Consider the following 9,314-nt stretch of genomic DNA (forward strand, 5'->3'; position numbering starts at 1 on the left):
GTCTAGGAGAAATAGAGACAAATTAAACTAATCATGAATTTCATCAGTGTTGTTGGTTACAAGATAGATATGTAAAAATCAATAGCTTTGGTGAAAGAATTGTAACAATTAGAAAATATATTCAATAAAATATCCCATTCTTAGAGTAACATGTGAAGGTACGTAAGTGTAAACTTTCATAAATAATGTGAAAAGCTGGCCAGGTGCGGTGACTCACACCTGTAATCCCCGCACTTTGGGAGGCCGAGGTGGGCAGCTCACGAATTCAGGAGATCGAGACCATCCTGGCTAACACGGTGAAACCCTGTCTCTACTAAAAATATGAAAAATTAGCCAGGCATGGCAGCACGCGCCTGTAGTCTCAGCTACTCAGGAGGCTGAGGCAGGAGAATCACTTGAACCCGGGAGGTGGAGGTTGCAATGGGCAGAGATCACACTACTGCACTCCAACCTGGGCAACAAAGTGAGACTCCATCTCAAGTAATAATAATAATAACAACAACAACAACAATAATAATGTATAAAGCTTTCATGGAAAAAAATTAAAAGGCAAGATATAAATAAAGGTGAATAGAACATCAAAATTTATGCTATTTTATTGCATATGATTAGAATTAGAAAATTTCTGTTTAAAAATCCCACTGCACATATTGAGCTAATTTTTAAGTAGCTCTTGGTGACAAAATCCAAACATTTTAAGTGTGTTGATTGCTCTTTGAATATCAACTATATTCTAAGATTGAAAATAGTAGTACTACAGAAGTAATAAATTAGATAATATATTGTCTAATAATATACACTTCATGTATAGATTTAAATATCGAACACCTTATTTAATTCACAGGTGACATGGCTAAAGGACTTTAAAAGCAGCCAAAGGTTCTGGAAAACGTTTTCTGCTTCAGGCAAACCTACCAGCCCTCATTTTTAAAAGTTGCCCTCCAACCTCTGATTCCTGAATATTCTCAGATAAAACTGTCATCTCTCTTGCTGTTGTGTTTATCTCTAGAATACAACTGGAGTGTCCACAATTCCGTTTCTTTTTTTAAATAAAGCTCCACAACCATGGATTTCCCCACCTGGGTGAAGTTATTTGACTTTTAAGCACTTCCAGCTGGCAGCTTGGCTGCCGCTCTGTGGGGTTTTATAAACTTCTCTCTGACAACTGCACCACCCCTAAGTACCCAGGCTTTAGAGACAATTTTCACAAAAGACACATAAATAGAGGTTTTAATTATTGGATTAAAAACATATGTTCCAAAGGTGGCTGTTTGAAAGGGGACAATATTTTGGACAGGTAACATCACTCCAGATCAACAAATATACCTGGAGATATCTGCAGTGCTTCCTATTGTAAACAAATAAGAATTTCTCCTTGTTTACTCGGTGGTTTTTTGTTTTTTGTTTTTTTTTTTTTTTTTTTTTTTTTTGAGACAGAGTCTCGCTTTGTCGCCAGGCTGGAGTGCGGTGGCGCCATCTCGGCTCACTGCAAGCTCCGCCTCCCGGGTTCACGCCGTTCTCCTGCCTCAGCCTCCCGAGTAGCTGGGACTACAGGCGCCCGCTGCCACGCCCGGACAATTTTTTTTTTTTTCCTATTTTTAGTACAGCCGGGGTTTCATCATGTTGGCCAGGATGGTCTTGATCTCCTGACCCCGTGATCGGCCTGCCTCAGCCTCCCAAAGTGCTGGGATTACAGGCGTGAGCCACCGCGCCCAGCCCTGAGTGTATTTTTCAAAAATCCATTATTTCAGAGTGAGCATTGCCTTTTTATTTATTAACATAAATATTTATTTGTTTACACTTCACTGAAATTGAGGTAAGGTTATTTGTAAAATGATACTTTGCTGCAGAAAGAACGGGTGCACTTATATACAGAACTGTAATAGTCTTCAGTCAAAAGTCAACTTCAACTAAAATAATTTATTTCAGAGTTAAAATATCTAGTATAAAGGCCATCCCAGGATTGCCATTTATATTAAACTGTTTTCTCTGGGTAATAGATATTGTTAAGCAATGAGATCCGTTAACAGACAGCTTTGAAGACAACAAAAGACAGATAAAAAGTTCCATGAGGGTCCCTAACTAACAGGACTTGCTGAGATTTGCAATCCATTCACCTAAGGAATCATTGCTGAGAAAATTTTCCGTCAGCCACTATTCCTGCTATCCTCTGAAAAATTTCTTACCCAAATTAAACATAAATAGTCTGGTTGATTGGCTAATCATAAATAATAAAGAACACACGAGAAAAACCCTGAAACAAGTAAACTATAAAGACAAAATAGCCATAATAAGTATGTGCTTTTAGACCAGTAATGTCTTCAGTTTTTAGTGGTCCAGACTAAACGTTTTAATAAAAATCCAGGTAGTCTTGGCCGGGCGTGGTGGCTCGCGCCTGTAATCCCAGCACTCTGGGAGGCCGAGGCGGGTGGATCACAAGGTCAGTAGTTCGATACTATCCTGGCTAACACAGTGAAACCCCGTCTCTACTAAAAATACAAAAAAATTAGCCAGGCGTGGTGGCGGGCGCCTGTAGTCCCAGCTACTCGGGAGGCTGAGGCAGGAGAATGGCGTGAACCCGGGAGGCGGAGCTTGCAGTGAGCCGAGATCACGCCACTGCAGCCTGGGGGACAGAGCAGGACTCCGTCTCAAAAAAAAAAAAAAAAAAAATTCCAGGTAGTCTTTCATCAAAAAATGAGCGTTTTACTGGTTTACATATTTGCAATTCTATCAAATACAAAATTAAGGATTTTAGACTAATGTGTACTATTAATCAGAAAACAAAATTTGTACATTGATTAACACACATGAAAACTAATGCAGCTCTTTACAATAAGGGATCATGAAAAACTAATGTGTAGTAAGGCAAGCTCTTTTCAAATTATTTCAAACCAATTTTGAACCCCTTTGGTCATTTATAGCTAGAGTCACTTTTCTTGCTGTTTCTAAAAGAGAAAAAAATCACTCTTCACCATTGTTGTATCTAAATTTTTTGAATAAGGAGGGCTCTCAAATACAACTCTTTCAAAAATGTTTGCAATGGTGAATATTCAAAATTGAGTTTGGATGATTGACTTTTATATTTATATAAACTGCCTTTCAAGAATCCTGTGTCATCTTCCCCTGGTGCCATAATGTATTTCTACTGTAAATAGTATACTGATGCCAATTTGTAAAGGAAATCATTAGTCTCAAATGATCTTTTTCAGAAATTTACAAATAATATAATGGCATTATTTTTTATGTTCAGTTTTCCTAAGCATGTGAATATTATTTTTGAAAAATTATTTTTCAATATAATTGCAATTTTTGAAATTATTTGTGAAAATAAAATTCACATGGTTAGGAAAACAACAAATAACTTCTTTTTAAATACCTTACTTTTTTCCCACAGATAACCTGAAATAATAGGGCTACGTGTACATAAAAGACTCATACTTGAAAAATAGCTCTGGCCAATTTATAACTACTCTACTGCCTTTTTAATCCACTGCTTTGATTTTTAATTTATATATATTTTTTATTTTCTCAAGAAAACAAATAAACGAACAATATTCTCATGAGATGAGAAGATGCCTATGATACATTCTATTCTATATGCTACTTGTCATTTTATTACATGAGAAAGAAAATATTTGTGAATTTATGAGCCATGGATCTTAAAAATTATATCACTTGCCCAGGCATCTAAAAATGATGTCCCCTGGCCAAGTGTAGCAGCAATTCAGTGGCATTGGTCATGATGGGGAAACATCAAAATGACATGGAATTTATTCAAATTGAAACTTACAGGTTTCCAGAATATTAATTAAAACAATGACAATCAGATGGAAGATATATTAAAAGGTGATGGAATATCAAAAGTGATTCTGAAGGAAAATTATGAAAATCATATTCACACTGTCTTAAAAATGATGGTTTATTTCAATAATATATGATTGTATGGATCATTTATTAATCTTCTCAAGGCTGTGGACACTTACATTAAAATCAGCCTGGATTTTTTGAAAAATAAAATACTAAAGCAGTGTCTACAAAGACATTAAAAACTCTAATTATAACACAAGATATTCTGTTAGTTGGTCAAATTAAAATGCTATAATAAACCTAAGAACAAGTATTATTATTTTAATAAGGGAAACATTATTTACAACAACAGCATAGAAACCAGTATGAAAATAAAGATGTATATGATTCTGATGGATGAGCTGTGATAAAAATTGAGAAATTTTAAAGTAAAAAGAAATACAAGCTCTGTGGAGAGGAGGTAATTCACATCTTTTAAAACTTGGAGTAATGGCATGTTGTGTTTAAAGGATATCACAGAGAATGGTACTTGTAACATTTTGACCTCTCTGGAATATTATTACTAAAAAATTATTAATCGGAATACCTATGAAACAGGCTCCAATAACTAAAATTTTATTTGGATTAGCTATTGGAGACAATGTAACATGCCCTAACACATGATGCGACATTCATACTCCTGAGACCAGGCTTCAGATTCATTTCTGTACTGCCTGATTGTTTGGGGCGGGCAGTCTCTAAGTGACCGGCAGGTGTCTTGGAAGAATAAAGAGTTCCTTTGTGACAACTCAAAAACAGGAATCAACTTTTTGAAACACAGAAAGTAGTGCCTACTTTAGTTTTCTAAAACATATGCTGCTTCAGTGATTACAAGTTAATTGATCTTTTCTCCTCTGTGAGAAACCAGCCTAAATTCATGGTTTTCTCTAAGGATACTGTAATGAGAAGTGTTCTTCTCTCCTTGGCAGTACATATTTTAAACCAATATTCTGGAAAAAAAAAAAAAAAAAAAAAAAAGACTTAAGTGTAAAAACCTCTCATTTCAAGTATACGGTTAATTTTCTCAATAATTTTATTCAAATCCAAACCTTAGAAATATTATTCTCATAAGGTATTTTAAAGTGAAGCTTCAAAGAAAGAATTGGGAGAATTTTAAAAATATTACCCACAAGAGTACAAAACTCAGATTTTCAGTGTTTTCCCTCATGCTTCTTTCGTAGGAAGAAATGCAATTAAGTTGGTGAAGTGCTGTTTTTCTATTGTGAGCTTGGGTGCGAGATTTATATATTTGTTTCCTTGCTTTAAGCAGTAGCAGTAGAAGGAAAGCTATCAAACAAAAAAAAATTTCGTTTTGCAGAGTTTGATGTGAGAGAATTTAATCTGAGTACCAGATAGCATCAGGGTTGCATCTGCCTCCAGCCTGTTTTCCGGCCTCGTCCCTTTTCCCTGTCAATGGAATTTGGCATCCAGGTCTACGTGCTCCCTCTGAGAAAAGGACAGAGGTAAATCAAAGCCATTTATCACCTAATTAGATGCCAAAGGTGAAATCACCAAAATAAGGCTAATTCTGACTTCTTTGTAGGAAAAAATTATGTAACGTTTCATATGTAAATTTAAACACATGAGCTCCAAGCACATCTGCCTTAAGGGACCAGCCATCACAATGTAAGAAAAAAGAGTTTAATAATGGCCCTTCATGAAATAAATAGAACACTCAAGACAGGGTGTGTACATTTTGTGTTGTTTGGACTCCCATATTTCATAAAATTAACACCATTCACAGAAATCATGGATTGGGATTGGTTAGTTTTCTGTGAATATCCTAAATCCTGATATTTTCCTTTATAAAAACATATGAACACTAACAGTACTAGAATTCCCCCTTTAAAAATATTTGCAGAAAATAATTAAAATCCTATCGTCTCTGTTAAATGGACTTAATGTAAAGGAAATTGACTCAGTCATACATGAAATACCCGAATGATGTTTCAGAAATGACTTAACTGAAACATTTCTGACATTTTAAATATCTTCCTTAAATAGCAAATTTTCTTTATCTCCAAACATAAAAATTTGTCTCCTATTTGTTTAAAAATATATATTTTTTGAGATGGAGTCTTGGTCCGTCACATTGCTGGAGTGCAGTGGCACTATCTCGGCTCACTGAAACCTCTGCCTCCTGGGTTCAAGCGATTCTCCTGCCTCAGCCTCCCGAGTAGCTGGGACTACAGGCACAGTTTTTATTTATTTCAAAAGCAGTTTAAAGTTTCCTAAGAAATATACTCTCAGCTCATGATGTAACTCAGCTATTTGTTATCAGTTCTTTTGTTTCTAAAATGCACCCACACAAATGTTATACTTATAGATTAGTGGGATGAATGTTGCCCTCAAAATAATTTTTTTAAAAACATTTTTTTATTGACAGGAAACTTGAAGCATAGAGAGGTAAAATGACTTGAATTTCTACCCAGAAAGCTACTGACAGAGACTAAAATATAAAACATTTCTAGTACAATTTCACTTTACTGTTCAATGATAAAATATATGCCACCAGCAAAATACTTGCTACTTTGGGTGTGAGTTGATAAGTATTGAGAACAGTCATAATAATTTGTTTCAGGCTATGTATGTTTTGTGTTTGTTTTGCTTCAAAGTACTTCACAAATGATCTTGAAATGAAACTATAGATTTGTCTAATGGCAGAGATAGAAAAAATATGGCCAAAATTGCAGGAAAAGACAAACAATAGATATTCAGGTAAAAATTACAACTTAGATTTCTTGAAAAAAAATTATTGTAAGCTACCTATAAGATAATGTCACTGTCTATAAAATAAATAGTTTTTGTTCTGCATTTCCAACTGTGCAAGTACCTAATTTGCCAGATTTGCTTTTAATGGATTGTCCCATCATTTTGTCAAGGTTTCATACAGTAATAGATACAAAGTCCATTAAAACAAATATGGCTTCTGCCTCATTCATTTGTTTGATAACTCATTTTTTCCTATGCATGCCACACTAATAACCTTTCTTTAAAATAAAATTTTAAGTGCATGAAACATACTGACCCCTCTCATGAAAACTGGCATAACATTAATGGAGTTAGTGGGATTGTTTCAAGGTATTATCAGAGTATTCACATAGTAGCACATTAAGACAAGAGATTACAAAGACCTAAAAATGATAATCAGCAATCAGTACAAAACCATATTTAGACTCCCAGGTGTAACGTTGCAATATCTTCTGAATCCAATTCCTGAAGGCATAGGACACATTTACAGCAATTAAACAACGCTTCTTTTTATTTCATGAAAGGGTGAAAATCTATTTTCGCAATCAGCAGCAATTATTGGTCCATTATCCCATTTTCCCTCTGAGGATTGTTCATAATCTTGGACCTCCTTAAACACATGAGCTCCTAACACATCTTCCTTAAGGGACCAGCCATCACAATATATAAAGAAAAAATAGTTTAATAATGGCCATTTGTGAAATAAAGATAGAGCATTCAAGACAGGTTGCCTCAGAATATTCAAGTAAATGTGATATGTAAAATTAATGAAACAGTATCTGAAAATGCAGAGCATAAAATATATGAGCAAATCTATACTGATTATATCAATATAACTGGCATTTTGGAGAGTCGTGAGAGAAATCACAAGAATTAACATTTGGTAATTTATGCACAGGAAACATAGGTAGTGCGTATTGTGTGCAAAGCACAGTTGCTTGTGGATGCTGCCTCAGAGTTAAAAGCAGAAGTCTAAATGCCAGGAGATTCAGTGAAGAGGTCAGATAGCTAATGACTTTATACTGAGATGTGATTAATGTTCTAGAAGTGGGCAAACCATGTAGTTATGTTTATTTAAATCGTTCATTGCTGGAATAACCAGGGAGCATCTACTGAAAGAGGAAGCATTTCATCTGAATTTTATTCTTTCTGGGTGAAATCTCAACGATACCCAAACAAGTTAAATTTATGCCAATGCATTTTCTAATTCAGGTTAGAGTGGTAAAGCATTCCTAATACCTGTACACTTCTGTGTGCCAGGCTATTATGAAAAAGTATTGAGACATTAATCTTAGGAATGAAGCATAGCTACAATTCCCAATCCAATAGGTGTATGGTGGCAAATAACCATACATGGTACCCTTTAATGGACAGAGGCCAAAAGACTGTTCTGTCCCCCTGATAAGCCCTAATACTTGACCTTTCTTAGGACAACAGAGAAAATTATTCCTAATAATTCGAAGTTCCATGACTTAGAACCAATTCTTACCTCTATGAAAAGTGACCACATTCTCCTAAAATAAATGGAGTAACCTTGGTAAATGCTGGCTGGGTTCTTGTGAGTCATAGCCATTTCCACATTTCCTGGAACATAACTATACTGGTTATGAATTCCCAAGATGGAAAACCAATCCTGGTTATCACAGCTCTGCATTTTGTTTTACCCAAGAGCTTTCTCTCCAGATATTGATCCAACTGGTTTCTCATCTCTCCCCTGAGCCAGCCATGTTCAAAATCATTAGAGGGCAGAGTAATGGTTTTCAGCATACAAGAGAAAGCCAGGGTTGTAGGAAGGCTAAAACTTCTCTTGTTTTTATGGTAATATCAAGATTTCCCATTTGTTTTAGAAAAGAATGTTCTGGTTAATCGAGGGTTAGTTGAAAAATCCCTTTGGAATACCTTGCTCTTACTAAATGAAAAAAAGAAAGATGGGGCCAATCTTTCATATACATCACTATGCCAAAGTAAAACATGGATCTAATCAGAAAAACTCTAGAGGAATAATGTGAAATCTCTTTTTTACGATACTTTCCACAGTAAACAAGCTTTTACTCTTTGCTTGAACTTAAGTGCAGGGAAAACATACTTCTATCCTGCTCTTTTCTCTTTTCATAGCTGCAGAGATAAAGTTATTTTTTGGAACTTTAGTACTACATTTTATCAACTGTAGTACAAAACATTTAAATTTAAATCACATGTTCAAATTATTGGGACACTTAATTTAAAGTCTATTCTCCACAGCATTAATTTTTCTTGTACCTATTTCAACACTAGAAGAAAGGGAGAGAAGAGAGGAGAAATAGGGATGAATTCCAATGATATTCAAGATTCCCTGTTATCTAACTAGATAAAGATGCTCATTGTAACTGCACATCAAAAACTTTCCTGAAATTATCTCCTCTTCTCAGCATGGGGTTTTCTGTTATTCCTATGTAAAAAAAAAAAAAAAGCTGTAATTCATTAAATATTTACATCAAATCCAAATTCCATTCAACATTTTCACTGTAGAAATTGACCACTATCATACTAGAGCATATAATTTCTGCCATAATCATGCCTTTTATCAAAGTTTGCGTTTTTGCCATTGTTGTTGCATTTTAAAATGATTTTCATATATATTTATATTTGTTTTGTCTCAAGAATTTAATTTTTATTGTTTAATATTGTTTAATAAATGTCATTAATTACTCTAAATGTTATTAATAATAAGATGAATT

Source organism: Macaca thibetana, chromosome 6, assembly GCF_024542745.1.
Source record: "Macaca thibetana thibetana isolate TM-01 chromosome 6, ASM2454274v1, whole genome shotgun sequence".
In the NCBI taxonomy this organism is placed as follows: domain Eukaryota; kingdom Metazoa; phylum Chordata; class Mammalia; order Primates; family Cercopithecidae; genus Macaca; species Macaca thibetana.